The sequence below is a fragment of the Pseudophryne corroboree genome, chromosome 8 (assembly GCF_028390025.1).
Source record: "Pseudophryne corroboree isolate aPseCor3 chromosome 8, aPseCor3.hap2, whole genome shotgun sequence".
Classification (NCBI taxonomy): domain Eukaryota; kingdom Metazoa; phylum Chordata; class Amphibia; order Anura; family Myobatrachidae; genus Pseudophryne; species Pseudophryne corroboree.
Genome location: NC_086451.1, coordinates 392,916,877 through 392,938,358, shown reverse-complemented (window position 1 = coordinate 392,938,358; position 21,482 = coordinate 392,916,877). Strand labels below are relative to the sequence as shown.

Here is a 21,482-nt window from a genome sequence, read left to right as displayed (position 1 = left end):
CTCTTGTCTGATTACCTCTCTCTCTCTTGTCAGATTACCACCCTCATTGCCCTCTCTCTTGTCAGATTACCACCCTCATTGCCCTCTCTCTTCTCTGATTACCACCCTCATTGCCCTCTCTCTTGTCTGATTACCATCCTCATTGTTCTCTCTCTCTCTCGTCTGATTACCATCCTCATTGCCCTCTCTCTTGTCAGATTACCACCCTCATTGCCCTCTTTCTTGTCTGATTACCATCCTCATTGTTCTCTCTCTTGTCTGATTACCATCCTCATTGTTCTCTCTCTCTCTCTCTCTTGTCTGATTACCATCCTCATTGCCCTCTCTGTTGTCTGATTACCACCCTCATTGCCCTCTCTCTTGTCTGATTACCATCCTCATTGCCCTCTCTCTTGTCTGATTACCACCCTCATTGCCTTCTCTCTTGTCTGATTACCACACTTATTGTTCTCTCTCTCTCTCTCTCTCTTGTCTGATTACCACCCTCATTGTTCTCTCTCTCTCTCTCTTGTCTGATTACCACCCTCATTGGCCTCTCTCATGTCTGATTACCATCCTCATTGTTCTCTCTCTCTCTTGTCAGATTACCATCCTCATTACCCTCTCTCTCTCTCTTGTCTGATTACCACCCTCATTATTCTCTCTCTCTCTTCTAATTACCATCCTCATTGCCCTCACTGTTGTCTGATTACCACTCTCATTGGCCTCTCTCTTGTCTGATTACCATCCTCATTGTTCTTTCTCTTGTCTGATTACCATCCTCATTGTTCTCTCTCTCTCTCTCTCTTGTCTGATTACCACCCTCATTGCCCTCTCTCTTGTTTGATTACCACCCTCATTGCCCTTTCTCTAGTCTGATTACCATCCTCATTGTTCTCTCTCTTGTCTGATTATCATCCTCATTGTTCTCTCTCTCTCTCTCGTCTGATTACCACCCTCATTGCCCTCTCTCTTGTCTGATTACCACCCTCATTGCCCTCTCTCTTGTCTGATTACCATCCTCATTGTTCTCTCTCTTGTCTGATTACCATCCTCATTGTTCTCTCTCTCTTGTCTGATTACCACCCTCATTGGCCTCTCTCATGTCTGATTACCATCCTCATTGTTCTCTCTCTCTCGTCTGATTACCATCCTCATTACCCTCTCTCTCTATTGTCTGATTACCACCCTCATAGGGACATATGGATTTCCAAATGCCTTATTGTGGAGGGTGTATGACCATCCAAAGAAAGTGCTAACAACATTGACACAGATTGCCATCTGTCATATTTCTCTGTGTCTCTGTCATGTCTCACTGTTATACTCATTATTTGCTCTCTTGCCTGAATACCAGTCACTGCCCTCTCTCTTGTTTGATTATTATCTTCATTGCCCTCTCTCTTGTCTAATTACCATCCTCATTGTTCTCTCTCTCTTGTTTGATCACCACCCTCATTGCTCTCTCTCTCTTGTCTGATTACCACCCTCATTAACCTCTCTCTTGTCTGATTACCATAATCATTACTCCCTCTCTTGCCTGATTACCAGTCATTGCCCTCTCTCTTGTCTGATTACCATCCTCATTGTACTCTCTCTCTCTCTCTCTCTCTCTCTTGTCTGATTACCATCCTCATTGCCCTCTCTCTCTCTCTCTCTCTCTCTCTTGTCTGATTACTATCCTCATTACTCCCTCTCTTGTCTGATTACCTCTCTCTCTTGTCAGATTACCACCCTCATTGCCCTCTCTCTTGTCAGATTACCACCCTCATTGCCCTCTCTCTTCTCTGATTACCATCCTCATTGCCCTCTCTCTTGTCTGATTACCACCCTCATTGCCTTCTCTCTTGTCTGATTACCACCCTCATTGTTCTCTCTCTCTCTTGTCTGATTACCACCCTCATTGGCCTCTCTCATGTCTGATTACCATCCTCATTGTTCTCTCTCTCTCTTGTCTGATTACCATCCTCATTACCCTCTCTCTCTCTCTCTCTCTTGTCTGATTACCACCCTCATTATTCTCTCTCTCTCTCTTCTAATTACCATCCTCATTGCCCTCACTGTTGTCTGATTACCACTCTCATTGGCCTCTCTCTTGTCTGATTACCATCCTCATTGTTCTTTCTCTTGTCTGATTACCATCCTCATTGTTCTCTCTCTCTCTCTCTCTCTCTCTTGTCTGATTACCACCCTCATTGCCCTCTCTCTTGTTTGATTACCACCCTCATTGCCCTTTCTCTAGTCTGATTACCATCCTCATTGTTCTCTCTCTTGTCTGATTATCATCCTCATTGTTCTCTCTCTTGTCTGATTACCACCCTCATTGCCCTCTCTCTTGTCTGATTACCACCCTCATTGCCCTCTCTCTCTTGTCTGATTACCACCCTCATTGTCCTCTCTCTTGTCTCCTTACCATCCTCATTGTTCTCTCTCTCTCTCGTCTGATTACCATCCTCATTGCACTATCTCTTGTCTGATTACCATCCTCATTGTTCTCTCTCTCTCTCATCTGATTACCACCCTCATTGCCCTCTCTCTTGTTTGATTACCACCCTCATTGCCCTCTATCTTGTCTGATTACCATCATCATTACACCCTCTCTTGCCTGATTACCAGTCATTGCCCACTCTCTTTACTGATTGCCATCATCATTGTTCTCTCTCGCTCTCTTGTCTGATTACCATCCTCATTACTCCCTCTCTTGTCTGATTACCACCCTCATTGTTCTCTCTCTCTCTTGTCTAATTACCACCCTCATTGCATTATTTATTATTATTTATTAACAGTTTCTTATATAGCGCAGCATGTTCCATTGCACTTTACAAATGGAGCAACAGTAATAGAACAAAACTGGGTAATAGATAGACACAGAGGTTGGATGGCCCTGCTCGCAAGCTTACAATCTATAGGGAAATAGGCATTGATACACAAGGATAGGTGCTACATATTGCATAATGGTCTGCCAGATTTCAAAGGTTCTTAATGGGCTGTATGATATGGTCACCCAGCAATGTTGGTCAAGGGTCATGAGGATGTAAAAATTAAGAAAAACATTTATATGAGGTTATTGCCCAGATTTATCAAGCATTGGAGAGTGATAAATTGCATGGTGATAAAGTACTAACCAACCAGCTCCTAACTGCCATGTTACAGACTGTGTTTAAAAAACATCATTAGCTGGCTGGTTGGTACTTTATAACCATGCAATTTATCACATCCAAGATTTGATAAATATGGGCATCAGTGTGGACAGTACAGAGAGGATGTAATCAAGTAGGAAAACTCCCAGATCACCTTCATTGCCCTCTCTTGTCTGATTGCCATCCTCATTGCCTTTTCTCCTTTGTGGCTGTTATCCCTATTTCCTACTCTCCTATTTGACTTATGTCATTGCTGCACCCTCTTCTGTAATGCTGCCATCTCATTGCTCCCTCTTCTGTCTGAATTCTATACACTTTATACACGTTCCTGTTTGCCAGCCATTCTAATTGCTCTTCTACTGTCTGGTTCTCACACTCAATCTGATTTCTATCCTTATAGTACACTTTCATTTTCTCATTGCATTTGTTAAAGCTCCACCAATGTCAATATTCCCTGCTACTGTAGTATCGATGGAAAGTGGGCAGTTGCTTACATATCACACTGACATCATATTAGAACATATTAGTTATAATTATTAAATAATAGAGGACACAGATATAGAGAGATTTTGAAATAAATTATGAAGTAATTTTATAAAAATATATTAATTAAATAAAATATTATTTATATATATATATATATATATATATATATATACATACATACATTTTTACAATGAATATGACAGTCATGAAAGAAAATATTAGGTTAACATATGATCTTTTTAAACAAAATTATATATATACATATCGATTATATAGATTATACTTAGTCATTCAGGTAATATTGGTCATACAGATATAGTTTCTTCACATTAGTAATACAGAAAAAATTAAATTAAATTAAAGTTCAAAAAATTAAAGATTTAAAAATGAATCTCTTCTTCTCTATCTACCTCATCTAAGCACCCTATCTAACTCAGCCACTAACATTAGTCTTTGACCATTACACTGATCCATTTAATCATTCAATACACAAATTATCAAGAATACATCATTTATAATTAGTCTATGTTTATGTGCCATCCTAAGCAGCTAATACTCTCCAAATTCACAATTTTTATCCATCTTCACCAACGGCCCCTATGGATCCCACAGTAATGTACCGCAGCTATTATCTCCAGATACTCTGCGCTGTGCTCCATTGCTATGAACAGTATGATAACAAAATAACCAATCTTGCTCTTACTTATCCTAACCATATGGGAGAATGAACAAGCTTGGAGAACGTAATAAGTCACTCACCTTAAATCGCTGAATTTGGAGCTACAGATTTCAGATTACCGTTATCCCTGTGTGGTTTTAATAATTGTCAGAGTTTGGAAGTTCTGAGTGAATTTATTATAATGTTTAACATGCAAACTACATACAGTGCCAAGGGTTTCATAATCTACAGTACTGGGAATTTTCCTGGCTTCAACTTCAATATTTTGTTTCAGTTGTTGACAATTAGTGTGAGACTTATGAGTAGTCTGACTTTCCCAAAGTTCAGCTTCCCAAGCTACCAACAAAAATATCCTTACAATAATAAACTACAGTCATAGGCGTTTCTATAATGAGTGCAATGTGTGCGGTGCGCACAGACCCCTGGGTCCAGGAAGGGCCACACCACACACACTGCACCCATAGTTTAATACTTACCTTTCCGGAGTTCTAGCGTCGGGAGCTGCAGTCGTAGCGGAAATCGCCACCAAAAAGTGGCCGCTGCACATGCACCAGGGCCGGTTCTGGGGCTCTGTGCGCCCTGGGTGGCATTAGGGGGCGTGGATTCGTACAGGGGGCGTGGTCATTTACACCCCCTGTACAGACTGAAATGATGTGCGGTGCGCGATGACGTCATCGCGCACCGCACAGCAAAGGTCCTCTCCACGAAGGGAAACTAGACGCGTAGCGTCTAGTTCCCTTCGTGGAGAGGACCTTTGCTGTGCGGTGCACGATGACGTCATCGCGCACCGCACAGTAAAGGACCTCTCCATGAAGGGAAACTAGTTTCCCTTCACAGTGGCAGCGGGAGGCAGCGGGGGGCACAGCAGCAGCAGATATTGCCCTGGTGCGGCGCCCTCCGGATAGCGCCCTGCGCCCTCCGGAAGGCGGCGCCCCGGGCAAAAGTCCTGCTTGCCAAGATCTGCTTGCCAAGATCCGCTACTGACATGCACTGTAGCCAGATTGTTCTCCGGAACATGGCGGGCGCCATGTTTCCGGAGACTTGCGCACGCGCAGCAGACTACGGCACAATGCCGAAGACTACTGCGATGTACAGAGGAGGGGGCCCACCCAGAGGTGCACACTGGCCTCTTCCTCTGTTAAAATGTCGGTGACTACAGTATTATAGTTACTTTATTCATAAAGAAGTAATTGTAAACTTATGAAAGGCACCATTATCTTGATATTTACAAACTTGACAACACTATTATTGGAGGAATCAAAACAATTCATAAAATGAATTATACAACATATTAAGCAAGAAAAGCCATGGCATGATTCCCCCCTTGCCATAATGTACAATAAACTCTAGCCTGGTCAGCAAGTCAAAATCCGTAGGGGAATTAGACCTGCAAAAATAACAGCCCCATGCTGAAGCACAATGGCTCATCCCACACCAATGATGCACTGGGCGCAGAATAATACAATACTTTAAAATAACATAAAACGTTTTTTCTGGTGGACTACGGGTCTGCAAGTCATTTCATCCATTAAGGTTTTGGGTAGGCGGGTTATTGCAAATCTACAAGCATCAGCATACTCATAGCTGCCAGATCATACTGGGCCTTGTAGACCTGGATTCTGATTGGCTGCATGTGAAGATGGTGCTATATAGTTGAAATGTCAACATATTTATAATGTAGAAATTTAATATGTCAACACCAGAATATCAACAGTACATTATTTTTAGGGTAAGGTTTAGGGTTAAGGAAGAGGTTAGATATAAGTTCAGGGTTAGGCTACAATATGCAAAAAAACTATGTCGACAGTCTGGTTTTGACATTATGAACATATTGGGGCAGATGGCTGTACTGCAAACCCGAGATACTTATAATGGGATGCTAGGTAATGCTTAGGTAATGCTACCTAACTGAGACTAAGGGGCCTATTTATCACCATCCGCATCTTGGATGTGGATGTCATGTGATAAAATCGGGTAAACGCGCACTGCGATAACTGATTACATCGCAGGGATGTATCAATTATCGCATGCAGGAACAGAGCTTGCGGTCAAGCTCTGTCCCTGCGATGCCTCTTCGCAGCATCATCGGGATATTTTTCATAAAAAAATACCCCGATGTTGTCCTGCTGCGCATGCACCGCCCCCGCCGACATCGTTGCTACCACCTTTACCGCCGCCGCAGAGTCGATCCCCCTATCGCGACTACCCCTTTGCGCCGCGGACCCCCCCTCTCTAGCAGCATAATATACTCACCTGTCCAAGGAGCTGGTCCGCGCTGCTTCTGCTGGCCTGCCTGGTGCCGGATCCTGTGTGCTGCGGTGACCCCCAGTGCTGTAAAGTGCGCTGCTGCTTTGCAGCATCACTTTACTGCACCGGGGACACACTGCAGCATATGGCGGACCCGGTGCCTGGCAGCGCTCAGCAAAGCAGCGGACAGCGGCTCCCTGGACAGGTGAGTATGTTTTTTGGGTTTTTTTTACTTTTTTTTAAACACTTTGATCAGCTTGTGTGTCCATTGGACACACGTAGCTGATCACTGGAGCCAGATCCCACTCAGCTTTCTCTGCCAGGGGCAGAGAAAGCTGGGTAAATGACTGCCTATCGCAATGCTGCCCTGTGATCTTGCCAGCCTGAGCTGGCGAGATTATCACAGGGCACACTGCAGTATTTTTTCACTTTTTTTCTTTTTTTTTAGTAAACCAGGTCAGATCTCATTTCCCATTATAAGTATGGGGAATGCGATGTGGCTTACTAAAAAAAAGTGAATTAAAGGGTTTGGAGCAGATTTTCATGAAAACTGCTCCAAATGCCCTTTAATACATTAAGGTGATACGAAAATAATGTGAAAAGGGCGTGAAAACAGTAAACACACTTTTTTACATTATTTTAGTAAAAATAATGTTAATAAATAGACCTCTTAGTACTGCAACATAGATACAAGAGAGAAGGCAACCATTAGAATGATAATAAATGTAATTATTAGAGATGAGCGGGTTCGGTTTCTCTGAATCCGAACCCGCACGAACTTCATGTTTTTTTTCACGGGTCCGAGCGACTCGGATCTTCCCGCCTTGCTCGGTTAACCCGAGCGCGCCCGAACGTCATCATGACGCTGTCGGATTCTCGCGAGGCTCGGATTCTATCGCGAGACTCGGATTCTATATAAGGAGCCGCGCGTCGCCGCCATTTTCACACGTGCATTGAGATTGATAGGGAGAGGACGTGGCTGGCGTCCTCTCCATTTAGATTAGGAGAGAGAGAGAGAGATTGACCTGAGGCTGATACTGTAGAAGAGAGTGCAGAGTTTAGTGACTGACCACAGTGACCACCAGCAGTGCAGTTGTTTTATTTAATATATCCGTTCTCTGCCTGAAAAAAACGGTACACACAGTGACTCAGTCACATACCATATCTGTGTGCACTGCTCAGCCCAGTGTGCTGCATGCCTGCATCATCTATGTATATATTATATATCTGACTGTGCTCAGCTCACACAGCTTATAATTGTGGGGGAGACTGGGGAGCACTGCAGTGCCAGTTATAGGTTATAGCAGGAGCCAGGAGTACATATTATATTAAAATTAAACAGTGCACACTTTTGCTGCAGGAGTGCCACTGCCAGTGTGACTGACCAGTGACCTGACCACACTGACCACCAGTATAGTTAGTAGTATACTATATTGTGATTGCCTGAAAAAGTTAAACACTCGTCGTGTGACTTCACTTGTGTGGTGTTTTTTTTTTTATTCTATAAAAAACTCATTCTGCTGACAGACAGTGTCCAGCAGGTCCGTCATTATATAATATATATACCTGTCCGGCTGCAGTAGTGATATATATATATTTTTTATATCATTTATCATCCAGTCGCAGCAGACACAGTACGGTAGTTCACGGCTGTAGCTACCTCTGTGTCGGCACTCGGCAGTCCATCCATAATTGTATACCACCTACCCGTGGTTTTTTTTTCTTTCTTCTTTATACATACATACTACTACATCTCTTTATCAACCAGTCTATATTAGCAGCAGACACAGTACAGTACGGTAGTTCACGGCTGTGGCTACCTCTGTGTCGGCACTCGGCAGTCCGTCCATAATTGTATACCACCTAACCGTGGTTTTTTTTTTCTTTCTTCTTTATACATACATACTACGACATCTCTTTATCAACCAGTCTATATTAGCAGCAGACACAGTACAGTACGGTAGTTCACGGCTGTGGCTACCTCTGTGTCGGCACTCGGCAGTCCGTCCATAATTGTATACCACCTAACCGTGGTTTTTTTTTCTTTCTTCTTCATACATACATACTACGACATCTCTTTATCAACCAGTCTATATTAGCAGCAGACACAGTACAGTACGGTAGTTCACGGCTGTGGCTACCTCTGTGTCGGCACTCGGCAGTCCGTCCATAATTGTATACCACCTAACCGTGGTTTTTTTTTCTTTCTTCTTTATACATACATACTACGACATCTCTTTATCAACCAGTCTATATTAGCAGCAGACACAGTACAGTACGGTAGTTCACGGCTGTGGCTACCTCTGTGTCGGCACTCGGCAGTCCGTCCATAATTGTATACCACCTAACCGTGGTTTTTTTTTCTTTCTTCTTCATACATACATACTACGACATCTCTTTATCAACCAGTCTATATTAGCAGCAGACACAGTACAGTACGGTAGTTCACGGCTGTGGCTACCTCTGTGTCGGCACTCGGCAGTCCGTCCATAATTGTATACCACCTAACCGTGGTTTTTTTTTCTTTCTTCTTCATACATACATACTACGACATCTCTTTATCAACCAGTCTATATTAGCAGCAGACACAGTACAGTACGGTAGTTCACGGCTGTGGCTACCTCTGTGTCGGCACTCGGCAGTCCGTCCATAATTGTATACCACCTAACCGTGGTTTTTTTTTCTTTCTTCTTTATACATACATACTACGACATCTCTTTATCAACCAGTCTATATTAGCAGCAGACACAGTACAGTACGGTAGTTCACGGCTGTGGCTACCTCTGTGTCGGCACTCGGCAGTCCGTCCATAATTGTATACCACCTAACCGTGGTTTTTTTTTCTTTCTTCTTCATACATACATACTACGACATCTCTTTATCAACCAGTCTATATTAGCAGCAGACACAGTACAGTACGGTAGTTCACGGCTGTGGCTACCTCTGTGTCGGCACTCGGCAGTCCGTCCATAATTGTATACCACCTAACCGTGGTTTTTTTTTCTTTCTTCTTCATACATACATACTACGACATCTCTTTATCAACCAGTCTATATTAGCAGCAGACACAGTACAGTACGGTAGTTCACGGCTGTGGCTACCTCTGTGTCGGCACTCGGCAGTCCGTCCATAATTGTATACCACCTAACCGTGGTTTTTTTTTCTTTCTTCTTCATACATACATACTACGACATCTCTTTATCAACCAGTCTATATTAGCAGCAGACACAGTACGGTAGTTCACGGCTGTAGATACCTCTGTGTCGGCACTCGGCAGTCCGTCCATAATTGTATACTAGTATCCATCCATCTCCATTGTTTACCTGAGGTGCCTTTTAGTTGTGCCTATTAAAATATGGAGAACAAAAATGTTGAGGTTCCAAAATTAGGGAAAGATCAAGATCCACTTCCACCTCGTGCTGAAGCTGCTGCCACTAGTCATGGCCGAGACGATGAAATGCCAGCAACGTCGTCTGCCAAGGCCGATGCCCAATGTCATAGTACAGAGCATGTCAAATCCAAAACACCAAATATCAGTAAAAAAAGGACTCCAAAACCTAAAATAAAATTGTCGGAGGAGAAGCATAAACTTGCCAATATGCAATTTACCACACGGAGTGGCAAGGAACGGCTGAGGCCCTGGCCTATGTTCATGGCTAGTGATTCAGCTTCACATGAGGATGGAGGCACTCAGCCTCTCACTAGAAAAATGAAAAGACTCAAGCTGGCAAAAGCAGTAGCACCGCAAAGAACTGTGCGTTCTTCGAAATCCCAAATCCACAAGGAGAGTCCAATTGTGTCGGTTGCGATGCCTGACCTTCCCAACACTGGACGTGAAGAGCATGCGCCTTCCACCATTTGCACGCCCCCTGCAAGTGCTGGAAGGAGCACCCGCAGTCCAGTTCCTGATAGTCAGATTGAAGATGTCAGTGTTGAAGTACACCAGGATGAGGAGGATATGGGTGTTGCTGGCGCTGGGGAGGAAATTGACCAGGAGGATTCTGATGGTGAGGTGGTTTGTTTAAGTCAGGCACCCGGGGAGACACCTGTTGTCCGTGGGAGGAATATGGCCGTTGACATGCCTGGTGAAAATACCAAAAAAATCAGCTCTTCGGTGTGGAACTATTTCAACAGAAATGCGGACAACAGGTGTCAAGCCGTGTGTTCCCTTTGTCAAGCTGTAATAAGTAGGGGTAAGGACGTTAACCACCTCGGAACATCCTCCCTTATACGTCACCTGCAGCGCATTCATAATAAGTCAGTGACAAGTTCAAAAACTTTGGGTGACAGCGGAAGCAGTCCACTGACCAGTAAATCCCTTCCTCTTGTAACCAAGCTCACGCAAACCACCCCACCAACTCCCTCAGTGTCAATTTCCTCCTTCCCCAGGAATGCCAATAGTCCTGCAGGCAATGTCACTGGCAATTCTGACGAGTCCTCTCCTGCCTGGCATTCCTCCGATGCATCCTTGCGTGTAACGCCTACTGCTGCTGGCGCTGCTGTTGTTGCTGCTGGGAGTCGATGGTCATCCCAGAGGGGAAGTCGTAAGCCCACTTGTACTACTTCCAGTAAGCAATTGACTGTTCAACATTCCTTTGCGAGGAAGATGAAATATCACAGCAGTCATCCTGCTGCAAAGCGGATAACTGAGGCCTTGACAACTATGTTGGTGTTAGACGTGCGTCCGGTATCCGCCGTTAGTTCACAGGGAACTAGACAATTTATTGAGGCAGTGTGCCCCCGTTACCAAATACCATCTAGGTTCCACTTCTCTAGGCAGGCGATACCGAGAATGTACACGGACGTCAGAAAAAGACTCACCAGTGTCCTAAAAAATGCAGTTGTACCCAATGTCCACTTAACCACGGACATGTGGACAAGTGGAGCAGTGCAGGGTCAGGACTATATGACTGTGACAGCCCACTGGGTAGATGTATGGACTCCCGCCGCAAGAACAGCAGCGGCGGCACCAGTAGCAGCATCTCGCAAACGCCAACTCTTTCCTAGGCAGGCTACGCTTTGTATCACCGGTTTCCAGAATACGCACACAGCTGAAAACCTCTTACGGCAACTGAGGAAGATCATCGCGGAATGGCTTACCCCAATTGGACTCTCCTGTGGATTTGTGGCATCGGACAACGCCAGCAATATTGTGTGTGCATTAAATATGGGCAAATTCCAGCACGTCCCATGTTTTGCACATACCTTGAATTTGGTGGTGCAGAATTTTTAAAAAAACGACAGGGGCGTGCAAGAGATGCTGTCGGTGGCCAGAAAAATTGCGGGACACTTTCGGCGTACAGGCACCACGTACAGAAGACTGGAGCACCACCAAAAACTACTGAACCTGCCCTGCCATCATCTGAAGCAAGAAGTGGTAACGAGGTGGAATTCAACCCTCTATATGCTTCAGAGGTTGGAGGAGCAGCAAAAGGCCATTCAAGCCTATACAATTGAGCACGATATAGGAGGTGGAATGCACCTGTCTCAAGCGCAGTGGAGAATGATTTCAACGTTGTGCAAGGTTCTGATGCCCTTTGAACTTGCCACACGTGAAGTCAGTTCAGACACTGCCAGCCTGAGTCAGGTCATTCCCCTCATCAGGCTTTTGCAGAAGAAGCTGGAGACATTGAAGGAGGAGCTAACACGGAGCGATTCCGCTAGGCATGTGGGACTTGTGGATGGAGCCCTTAATTCGCTTAACAAGGATTCACGGGTGGTCAATCTGTTGAAATCAGAGCACTACATTTTGGCCACCGTGCTCGATCCTAGATTTAAAGCCTACCTTGGATCTCTCTTTCCGGCAGACACAAGTCTGCTGGGGTTGAAAGACCTGCTGGTGAGAAAATTGTCAAGTCAAGCGGAACGCGACCTGTCAACATCTCCTCCTTCACATTCTCCCGCAACTGGGGGTGCGAGGAAAAGGCTCAGAATTCCGAGCCCACCCGCTGGCGGTGATGCAGGGCAGTCTGGAGCGACTGCTGATGCTGACATCTGGTCCGGACTGAAGGACCTGACAACGATTACGGACATGTCGTCTACTGTCACTGCATATGATTCTCTCACCATTGAAAGAATGGTGGAGGATTATATGAGTGACCGCATCCAAGTAGGCACGTCACACAGTCCATACTTATACTGGCAGGAAAAAGAGGCAATTTGGAGGCTATTGCACAAACTGGCTTTATTCTACCTAAGTTGCCCTCCCACAAGTGTGTACTCCGAAAGAGTGTTTAGTGCCGCCGCTCACCTTGTCAGCAATCGGCGTACGAGGTTACATCCAGAAAATGTGGAGAAGATGATGTTCATTAAAATGAATTATAATCAATTCCTCCGCGGAGACATTGACCAGCAGCAATTGCCTCCACAAAGTACACAGGGAGCTGAGATGGTGGATTCCAGTGGGGACGAATTGATAATCTGTGAGGAGGGGGATGTACACGGTGATATATCGGAGGGTGATGATGAGGTGGACATCTTGCCTCTGTAGAGCCAGTTTGTGCAAGGAGAGATTAATTGCTTCTTTTTTGGGGGGGGTCCAAACCAACCTGTCATATCAGTCACAGTCGTGTGGCAGACCCTGTCACTGAAATGATGGGTTGGTTAAAGTGTGCATGTCCTGTTTTGTTTATACAACATAAGGGTGGGTGGGAGGGCCCAAGGACAATTCCATCTTGCACCTCTTTTTTCTTTTATTTTTCTTTGCGTCATGTGCTGATTGGGGAGGGTTTTTTGGAAGGGACATCCTGCGTGACACTGCAGTGCCACTCCTAAATGGGCCCGGTGTTTGTGTCGGCCACTAGGGTCGCTAATCTTACTCACACAGTCAGCTACCTCATTGCGCCTCTTTTTTTCTTTGCGTCATGTGCTGATTGGGGAGGGTTTTTTGGAAGGGACATCCTGCGTGACACTGCAGTGCCACTCCTAAATGGGCCCGGTGTTTGTGTCGGCCACTAGGGTCGCTAATCTTACTCACACAGTCAGCTACCTCATTGCGCCTCTTTTTTTCTTTGCGTCATGTGCTGATTGGGGAGGGTTTTTTGGAAGGGACATCCTGCGTGACACTGCAGTGCCACTCCTAAATGGGCCCGGTGTTTGTGTCGGCCACTAGGGTCGCTAATCTTACTCACACAGTCAGCTACCTCATTGCGCCTCTTTTTTTCTTTGCGTCATGTGCTGATTGGGGAGGGTTTTTTGGAAGGGACATCCTGCGTGACACTGCAGTGCCACTCCTAAATGGGCCCGGTGTTTGTGTCGGCCACTAGGGTCGCTAATCTTACTCACACAGTCAGCTACCTCATTGCGCCTCTTTTTTTCTTTGCGTCATGTGCTGATTGGGGAGGGTTTTTTGGAAGGGACATCCTGCGTGACACTGCAGTGCCACTCCTAAATGGGCCCGGTGTTTGTGTCGGCCACTAGGGTCGCTAATCTTACTCACACAGTCAGCTACCTCATTGCGCCTCTTTTTTTCTTTGCGTCATGTGCTGATTGGGGAGGGTTTTTTGGAAGGGACATCCTGCGTGACACTGCAGTGCCACTCCTAGATGGGCCAGGTGTTTGTGTCGGCCACTAGTGTCGCTTAGCTTAGTCATCCAGCGACCTTGGTGCAAATTTTAGGACTAAAAATAATATTGTGAGGTGTGAGGTATTCAGAATAGACTGAAAATGAGTGGAAATTATGGTTTTTGAGGTTAATAATAATATGGGATCAAAATGACCCCCAAATTCTATGATTTAAGCTGTTTTTTAGTGTTTTTTGAAAAAAACACCCGAATCCAAAACACACCCGAATCCGACAAAAAAAATTCGGTGAGGTTTTGCCAAAACGCGGTCGAACCCAAAACACGGCCGCGGAACCGAACCCAAAATTAAAACACAAAACCCGAAAAATTTCAGGCGCTCATCTCTAGTAATTATACATCATATCTGAGGTTTTGGCATAAAATTGTCATAAATTATGAGCCTGCCCACCAGTCGTCAAGATAACCTAATTGGGCAGGTCACTAACGTTATAAGGGTTTGCCTCTGGAGTGCAGGGCACCCCTAAACCACCCCAGCCGAACCACCCCAGGGCAATACAAAAATAAAGGGTATTGTTTGGTAAGTGAAAGTAGCTGCTGAGTGTTAGAGAGAGGACAGCAGTGAAGCATCAGTGTTAAAAAGGCGAGGTTAGCTGATCAATATTAAGTATTCAAAAGGTTAAGTTGTGTGAAAATGTTATATAAATAAAGAACAAACACAGATTGATCGAAGTGTTAAAAGAAAATGTAAAAGGGTGATGCCCAAAAGCAGTCCAGCCAGAGTAATCCAAGGAGCCCCATAATCCAAAAGTTCACCCCACAACTGATTTGCTACAGAATCACAAAGATCTTACCTGTGGCCAGAGCTGGATTAAGGCTTCAGGGGGCCTGGGGTACTTAAGGCAGGGTAGTTTCACATTCCGTTTTCAGTAAGAGGTGTGTGTAGTGGAAGTTATAAAGGTAAGGGGAGCACTGTAATGTGACATAATATGAACTGGGGACACTGTGGGGGATATCCAATTATCCCCGGTTAAACATTGGATCTGAAAAATGGCTGAAAATGGCCGCTTTTCAGATTTTTTTCCGATGTTTCACTGATTTTTTTTTTTTTTTACAGGCTATCCAGATTGATCGCCTGTAAAAAAAAAAAAAAAACGTTCAGTGAAAACTGTGTATTTTTGTGTGAAACAGCAACGGGGCTGTTGTCTATGACTCTGCTTCGTCTGTCGGAGGCAGGTGAAAAAAATATTCCTGATAAGCTGTGGCACGCACCGGTTTATCAGGGCTAATTAGATAGCCCCAGGTGGGACAATTACCGTGGCTAATTGGATATCCCCCTTTATGTCATAATATGAATTGGAGGTACTGTGTGGCATAATGTGTACTGGCAGTACTACAATAAGACATAATGTAACTAGGGCACTACTATGGTTCATAAAGTAAACTATGGGGTATAAAATGAACTAAGGCACTACTATGTAATTAGGGCATAAAATTACCAACTACTGAGGAGAGGTGTCTCTCTAGAGTAGGGGTGGGCAAAATACGGCCTGCGGGCCGGATGCGGCCCGCAAACCGATCCTGCCCAGCCCACTGCGTTCCACCAGCGAGCAATGACAAGCGGCCCGACCGGCTGAGCTGCTTGTCATTGCTCTGCACTGCAGTACCTCCAAGCTGCCAGCGGCGCCTCTCTCCCCTGCTGCTGCGTTGTAGCAGCCTCGTCCAGAGTCCCCAGTGACAACGGCTGTGTTCAGCCGAGAAGGGGGCGGGGCTACATGCAGATGAGGGGGCGGGGCTACACGGGACCTCCGGGGGCGGAGCTACACGGGACAAGAGCCAGACTGCTACAGATCCATCCTTCCTGCCACTGCCAGCCAGATCAGTAAGTTAATGGGAAAAGTGAAAGAAAGTGTGTGTGTGTGTGTGTGTGTGTGTGTGTGTGTGTGTGTGTGTGTGTGTGTGTGTGTGTGTGTGTGTGATAGTGTGCATATATTTGTGTGTGCGGGCAGTGGCGTCAGACTGTTTTTAGGTTTGGGGGAGAGATCTTTAGCTCTCGCTGTACCAACCCCTCCCGTGTTCTGTCACCATGTCACCCCCATGTTCTGTCACTATGTCACCCCCCCGTGTTCTGTCACTGTGTCACCCCCCCGTGTTCTGTCACTGTCACCTCCCCGTGTTCTGTCACTATGTCACACCCCCGTGTTCTGTCACTATGTCACACCCCCCGTGTTCTGTCACTGTGTCACCTCCCCGTGTTCTGTCACTGTGTCACCTCCCCATGTTCTGTTACTGTGTCACACCCCCCGTGTTCTGTCACTGTGTCACCTCGCTGTCAACCCCACCATGTTCTGTCACCATGTCACACACCCCGTGTTCTGTCACTGTCACCCCCACCGTGTTCTGTCACCCCCCTCCCCGTGTTCTTTCACTGTGTCACACCACCGTGTTCTGTCACCGTGTCACACATCCGTGTTCTGTCACTGTCACCCCCACCGTGTTCTGTCACTGTGTCACACCCCCCGTGTTCTGTCACTGTCACCCCCCTCCCCGTGTTCTGTCACCGTGTCACCCCCACCATGTTCTGTCACTGTCACCCCCCCTCCCCGTGTTCTTTCACTGTGTCACACCCCCCGTGTTCTGTCACCGTATCACACATCCGTGTTCTGTCACTGTCACCCCCCCTCCCCGTGTTCTGTCACTGTGTCACCCCCACCGTTTACTGTCACTGTGTCACACACCCGTGTTCTGTCACTGTCACCCCCCCTCCCCGTGTTCTGTCACCGTGTCACCCCACCATGTTCTGTCACCGTGTCACACACCCGTGTTCTGTCACCCCCCCTCCCCGTGTTCTGTCACCATGTCACACCCCCCATGTTCTGTCACTGTGTCACCCCCACCGTGTTCTGTCACTGTGTCACACCCCCCGTGTTCTGTCACCCCCACCATTTTCTGTCACCGTGTCACCCCCACCATGTTCTGTCACTGTGTCACCCCCACCGTGTTCTGTCACCGTGTCACACCTTTCCCCAGGGGCCATAAGACACTGGATAATTTGCTTGCTGCACAATAATTATCCTAAATAAAATGTTAATGTGTAAAAAGGCTCTTTACCTGCCGTAATGTGTGTAAAAGGGGCTCTACCTGGTATAATGTGTGTAAGTGGCGCTGCGCAATTTGAATAATGGAGACTATTGTGCAGCCTAATATGAATCTGTATTATTTTTTGCCCACACCCCTTCCACATGAAGCCACGTCCCTATATTTTTGGCAAGTGGGGCGAGCTGCTATTTTGTATGTGGCCCTCGGATACTGACAGCAAATGTCAAGTGGCCCCTCAGCTGAAATAATTGCCCACCCCTGCTCTAGAGCATTGGGACAGGGGCCCTTTCAAAATGGTGCTATTGGGCAGACAAAGTTCTGGCTACGTCCCTGCATATGAGCATATGAGTACTGCTGTACATACACATACGCACGATAACAATGATATATAAGACTAATAAATACTAATAAATATACATGCATACATATTATAACATATAAGTGTGTGTGTGTGTGTGTGTGTGTGTGTGTGTGTGTGTGTGTGTGTGTGTGTGTGCGTGCACTCGTATTCCTATCCTTATGGGGACACAGACCGGACAGCACACCAACACTGGTGGGACTTTCAACATGGTGGGGACCTGAAATGAGGTCCCCACAAGTCAGACCCCAGGAGGTGATAGTAAGGGCATGTCCCAACTACCCAGCATCAAAATCGGGCATGTCCTCGAGAGTCACATTTGCCAGACCATACTGTGTGTATGTGTGTGCAATGCAGATTATGTGTTAAAGCAACTGATTGGTTCTCTAAAAAATATAGATTTATATATCTTAGGGGCCCACTGCAGTTCCACCAGGCAGCCACTGGGGGTGCCGTGCATTCCCCCTTTCCCTTAAGGAGCAGCAGACAGGGTGCCTCCCTGTAATTTTGGGGACCCGGGAGGCCTTCTAATAATTTTGGGGCCCCACTGCAGTTCCACCCAGTGGCCACCAGGGGGCGCCATGTGTGCCCCTGCAGGAGCAGCAGACAGTGCGCGTCCCTGTAATTTTGGGGACCCGGGGCGTCATCCAATAATTCTGGGGCTCTGCTGCAGTTTTGCCTGGCGGCCACCGGGGTGCACCGCACGTGCCCCCTCCATCTCCCCCCTGCAGGAGCAGCAACCAGGGTGCCTCTCCGTAATTTTGGGGACCCGGGGTGCATTCCCATAATTTTTGGGGGCCCCGCTTCAGTTCTGGCCAGTGGCCACCGGGGGGCGCCGCATGTGCCCCCTCCATCTGCCCCCTGCAGGAGCAGCAGTCAGGGCGCCTCCCCATAAATTTGGGAACCCGGGTCACCTTCCAATAATTTTGAGGCCCCGCTGCAGTTCCACCTGGCAGCCACCGGGGGTGCCGCACGTGCCTCTCCCTCTGCCCCCTGCAGGAGCAGCAGTCAGGGTGCCTCTCCGTAATCTTGGGGACCTGGGGTGCATTCCCATAATTTTTGGGGCCCAGCTGCAGTTCTGCCCAGCGGCCACTGGGGGGTGCCGCGCATGCCCCCTCCATCTGCCCCCTGCAGGAGCAGCAGACAGGGTGACTCCCCATAATTTTGGGAAACCGAGGCGCCTTCCAAAAATTTTGGGGCCCCGCTACAGTTCCACCCGGGGGGCGCCGCGCGTGCCCCCTCCCTCTGCCCCCCCTGCAGGAGCAGCAGTCAGGGTGCCTTCCCATAATTTTTAGGGCCCCGCAGCAGTTCAGCCTGGTGGCCACCGGGGGGCGCCGCACGTGCCCCCTCCATCTGCCCCCTGCAGGAGCAGCAGACAGGGCGCCTCAACATTAATTTGGGGACCCGGGGCGCCTTCCAATAATTTTGGGTCCCCGCTGCAGTGCAACTCGGCAGCCACCGGGGGCGCCGCACGTGCCCCCTCCCTCTGCCCCCTGCAGGAGCAGCAGTCAGGGCGCCTCTCCGTAATTTTGGGGACCCGGGGTGCATTCCCATAATTTTTGGGGCCCCGCTGCAGTTCTGCCCAGCGGCCACCGGGGGGGGGGCGCGTGCCCCCTCCATCTGCCCCCCCTGCAGGAGCAGCAGACAGGGCGCCTCCACATAATTTTGGGGACCCGAGGCGCCTTCCAATCATTTTGGGGCCCCACTGCAGTTCCACCCGGCGGCCACCGGGGGGCGCCGCGCGTGCCACCTCCCTCTGCCCCCTGCAGGAGCAGCAGTCAGGGCGCCTCCCCGTAATTTTGGGGACCCGGGGTGCCTTCCCATAATTTTTAGGGCCCCGCTCAAGGTCCGCCCGGCGGCCAACGGGGGGCGCCGCACGTGCCCCCTCCCACTTTCCCCAGTACGGGCTCTAGCCGGGGCCCTTCTTATAATTTTCACGGGCGCTGGAGAGGAGCTATTCGACTTATCTCGATAAAAAGTGTTGAATTTCCCATTCTGGAACTCCCCCAAATGAGTGTGGACGTGTATCCCTCGTGCCTGGACACGTTTCCAGGAGCTAGGGTAAAATCTGAGCATGGCCCACTAGAATGACGCGCGCTCCACCCGATCTGCTACCCTGAAAAGAACCCCTCGGGCATATTGATATGGCCAGATCCTCAGGGGATGGTGATGTGTCTGAGAGGCTGGAACTGCAGATAAGGATCTGTGACAAAAATGCCTTGGAGCTCAGAGACTGGATGCAGGCTGAACAATAGAGAGAGGTCTTCCCTTTCAGAGGCAACCCAGCCAGGGCTTCGATGCCGAAATGGGGCTCCTCCGGGCATTGGTTGGAGCCCGTGGACCGGGCTTGGACCGGGTCCCTCTCCCCTGGCGCAGCGCCCCCCTGTGGCAGACAGGGGAAGCGCAGTACCACCGGGACTTCCAGTCTTTCGTTCCTCCGTTCTCCCCTCCGAGGCTGAAATGGGGCTCCTCAGGGCATCGGTTGGAGCCTGCGGACCGGGCTTGGGCCGGCTCCCTCTCCCCTGGCGCAGCGCCCCCCTGTGGCAGTCGGGGGAAGCGCAGTCTCACCGGGACTTCCAGTCTTCAGTTCCTCTGATCTCCCCTCCGAGGCTGAAATGAGGCTCCTCAGGGCACCGGTTGGAGCCTGCGGACCGGGCTTGGGCCGGCTCCCTCCCCCCTGGCGCAGCGCCCCCCTGTGGCAGACGGGGGAAGCGCAGTATCACCGGGACTTCCAGTCTCCCGTTCCTCTGATCTCCCCTCCGAGGCTGAAATGGGGCTCCTCTGGGCATCGGTTGGAGCCTGCGGACCGGGCTTGGCCCAGCTCCTTCTCGCATGGTGCAGCGCCCCCTGTGGCAGACAGGGGAAGCGCAGTCCCACCGAGACTTCCAGTCTCCCGTTCCTCCGACCTCCCCTCCGAGGCCAAAATGGGGCTCCTCCGGGCATCGGTTGGAGCCTGGGGACCGGGCTTGGCCCGGCTCCCTCTCACCTGGTGCAGAGCCCCCTCTGTGGCAGATGTGGGAAGTGCAGTCCCACCGGGACTTCCAGTCTTTCGTTCCTCTGATCTCCCCTCCAAGGCTGAAATGGGGCTCCTCCGGGCATCGGTTGGAGCCTGCGGACCGGGCTTGGCCTGGCTCCCTATGCCTGGGAGCAGCACCCCCAGTGTGCTGAACTGGGTACTGCAATTCGTGGAAGTCATGCTGATGAGTGTGTATGGCTAAACCCTCAGGTTGGGAGTGGTTCCAAGAGCCTGGGGAAAATAGGAGAGTGTACTGCAAAAGTGTCGCGCACATCACCTGTCCTGCTACGTCCAAGAGAACCCAGCTGAGAGATTCACAGGCTGAGAACAGAGTCCAGCCGGGAAAAGATGGGTACTCGATAGAAGGTCCTCTTTTCTTTGTCCTGCAAACCCGATCGATGTGGCTCCCTGCGCCCCGGCGTGGAGGGCCATTCGCTTGGCCGGAACCCAGGGGTCCCGGCCAGCTCCTGGCGAACAAGGCCCTCCTTCTGCCCACGGCGTGCCTGGAAACCCTCCACTGTAAGGGTTTACTAGTCCCCAAATGTCTGCCCAGTGCTCTTGGCCAGAGCTGGGTGGGCCTTATTTCTGACTCCAGTCAGTATGGTCTGCTCTGTCTATCAGCCCAGCAGGTGCCTGACAACACCAGGGGTGCTGGGGAAGTGTCCCCATCACCTAGCAAAGCTCACCATTGGACCCTGGTGGAGCACATGATTTCCTGGGAACTGCACAAGTGCCACCATGAACCAATGATGCGGTCTGTCAATGGCCACAGGTTGCTGCACGGAAGGGTTCAGCTGTGGTGCCCTGCGGAGAGAAGAGCCAGACAGGATGGAGGTAGAGTGAGATAGAAAGTGTGCGAGAAAGGGGAGTCTCGTATGGCGTGAGAGAGAAGCACAGGCTCTGAGCAAAGCTGGCTGGAATCCGTCAGTTGAAAAAGGTAGAGTGGGAGGCCCCTTTGGAG

General features: G+C 48.7%; 1 protein-coding gene across 2 annotated transcripts in view; it reads right to left on the bottom strand.

The window, feature by feature from the left end:
* Positions 1–4,441, bottom strand: part of LOC134949247 (cytochrome P450 2F2-like) — a 77,183-nt gene extending 72,742 nt beyond the window's left edge. For both annotated transcript variants that reach the window (XM_063937725.1, XM_063937726.1), the window contains exon 1: positions 4,362–4,441. The gene's annotated coding sequence lies outside the window, so the exon portion shown is untranslated. The remainder of the gene's footprint in view (positions 1–4,361) is intronic.
* Between the last annotated feature and the right edge of the window lie 17,041 nt (positions 4,442–21,482).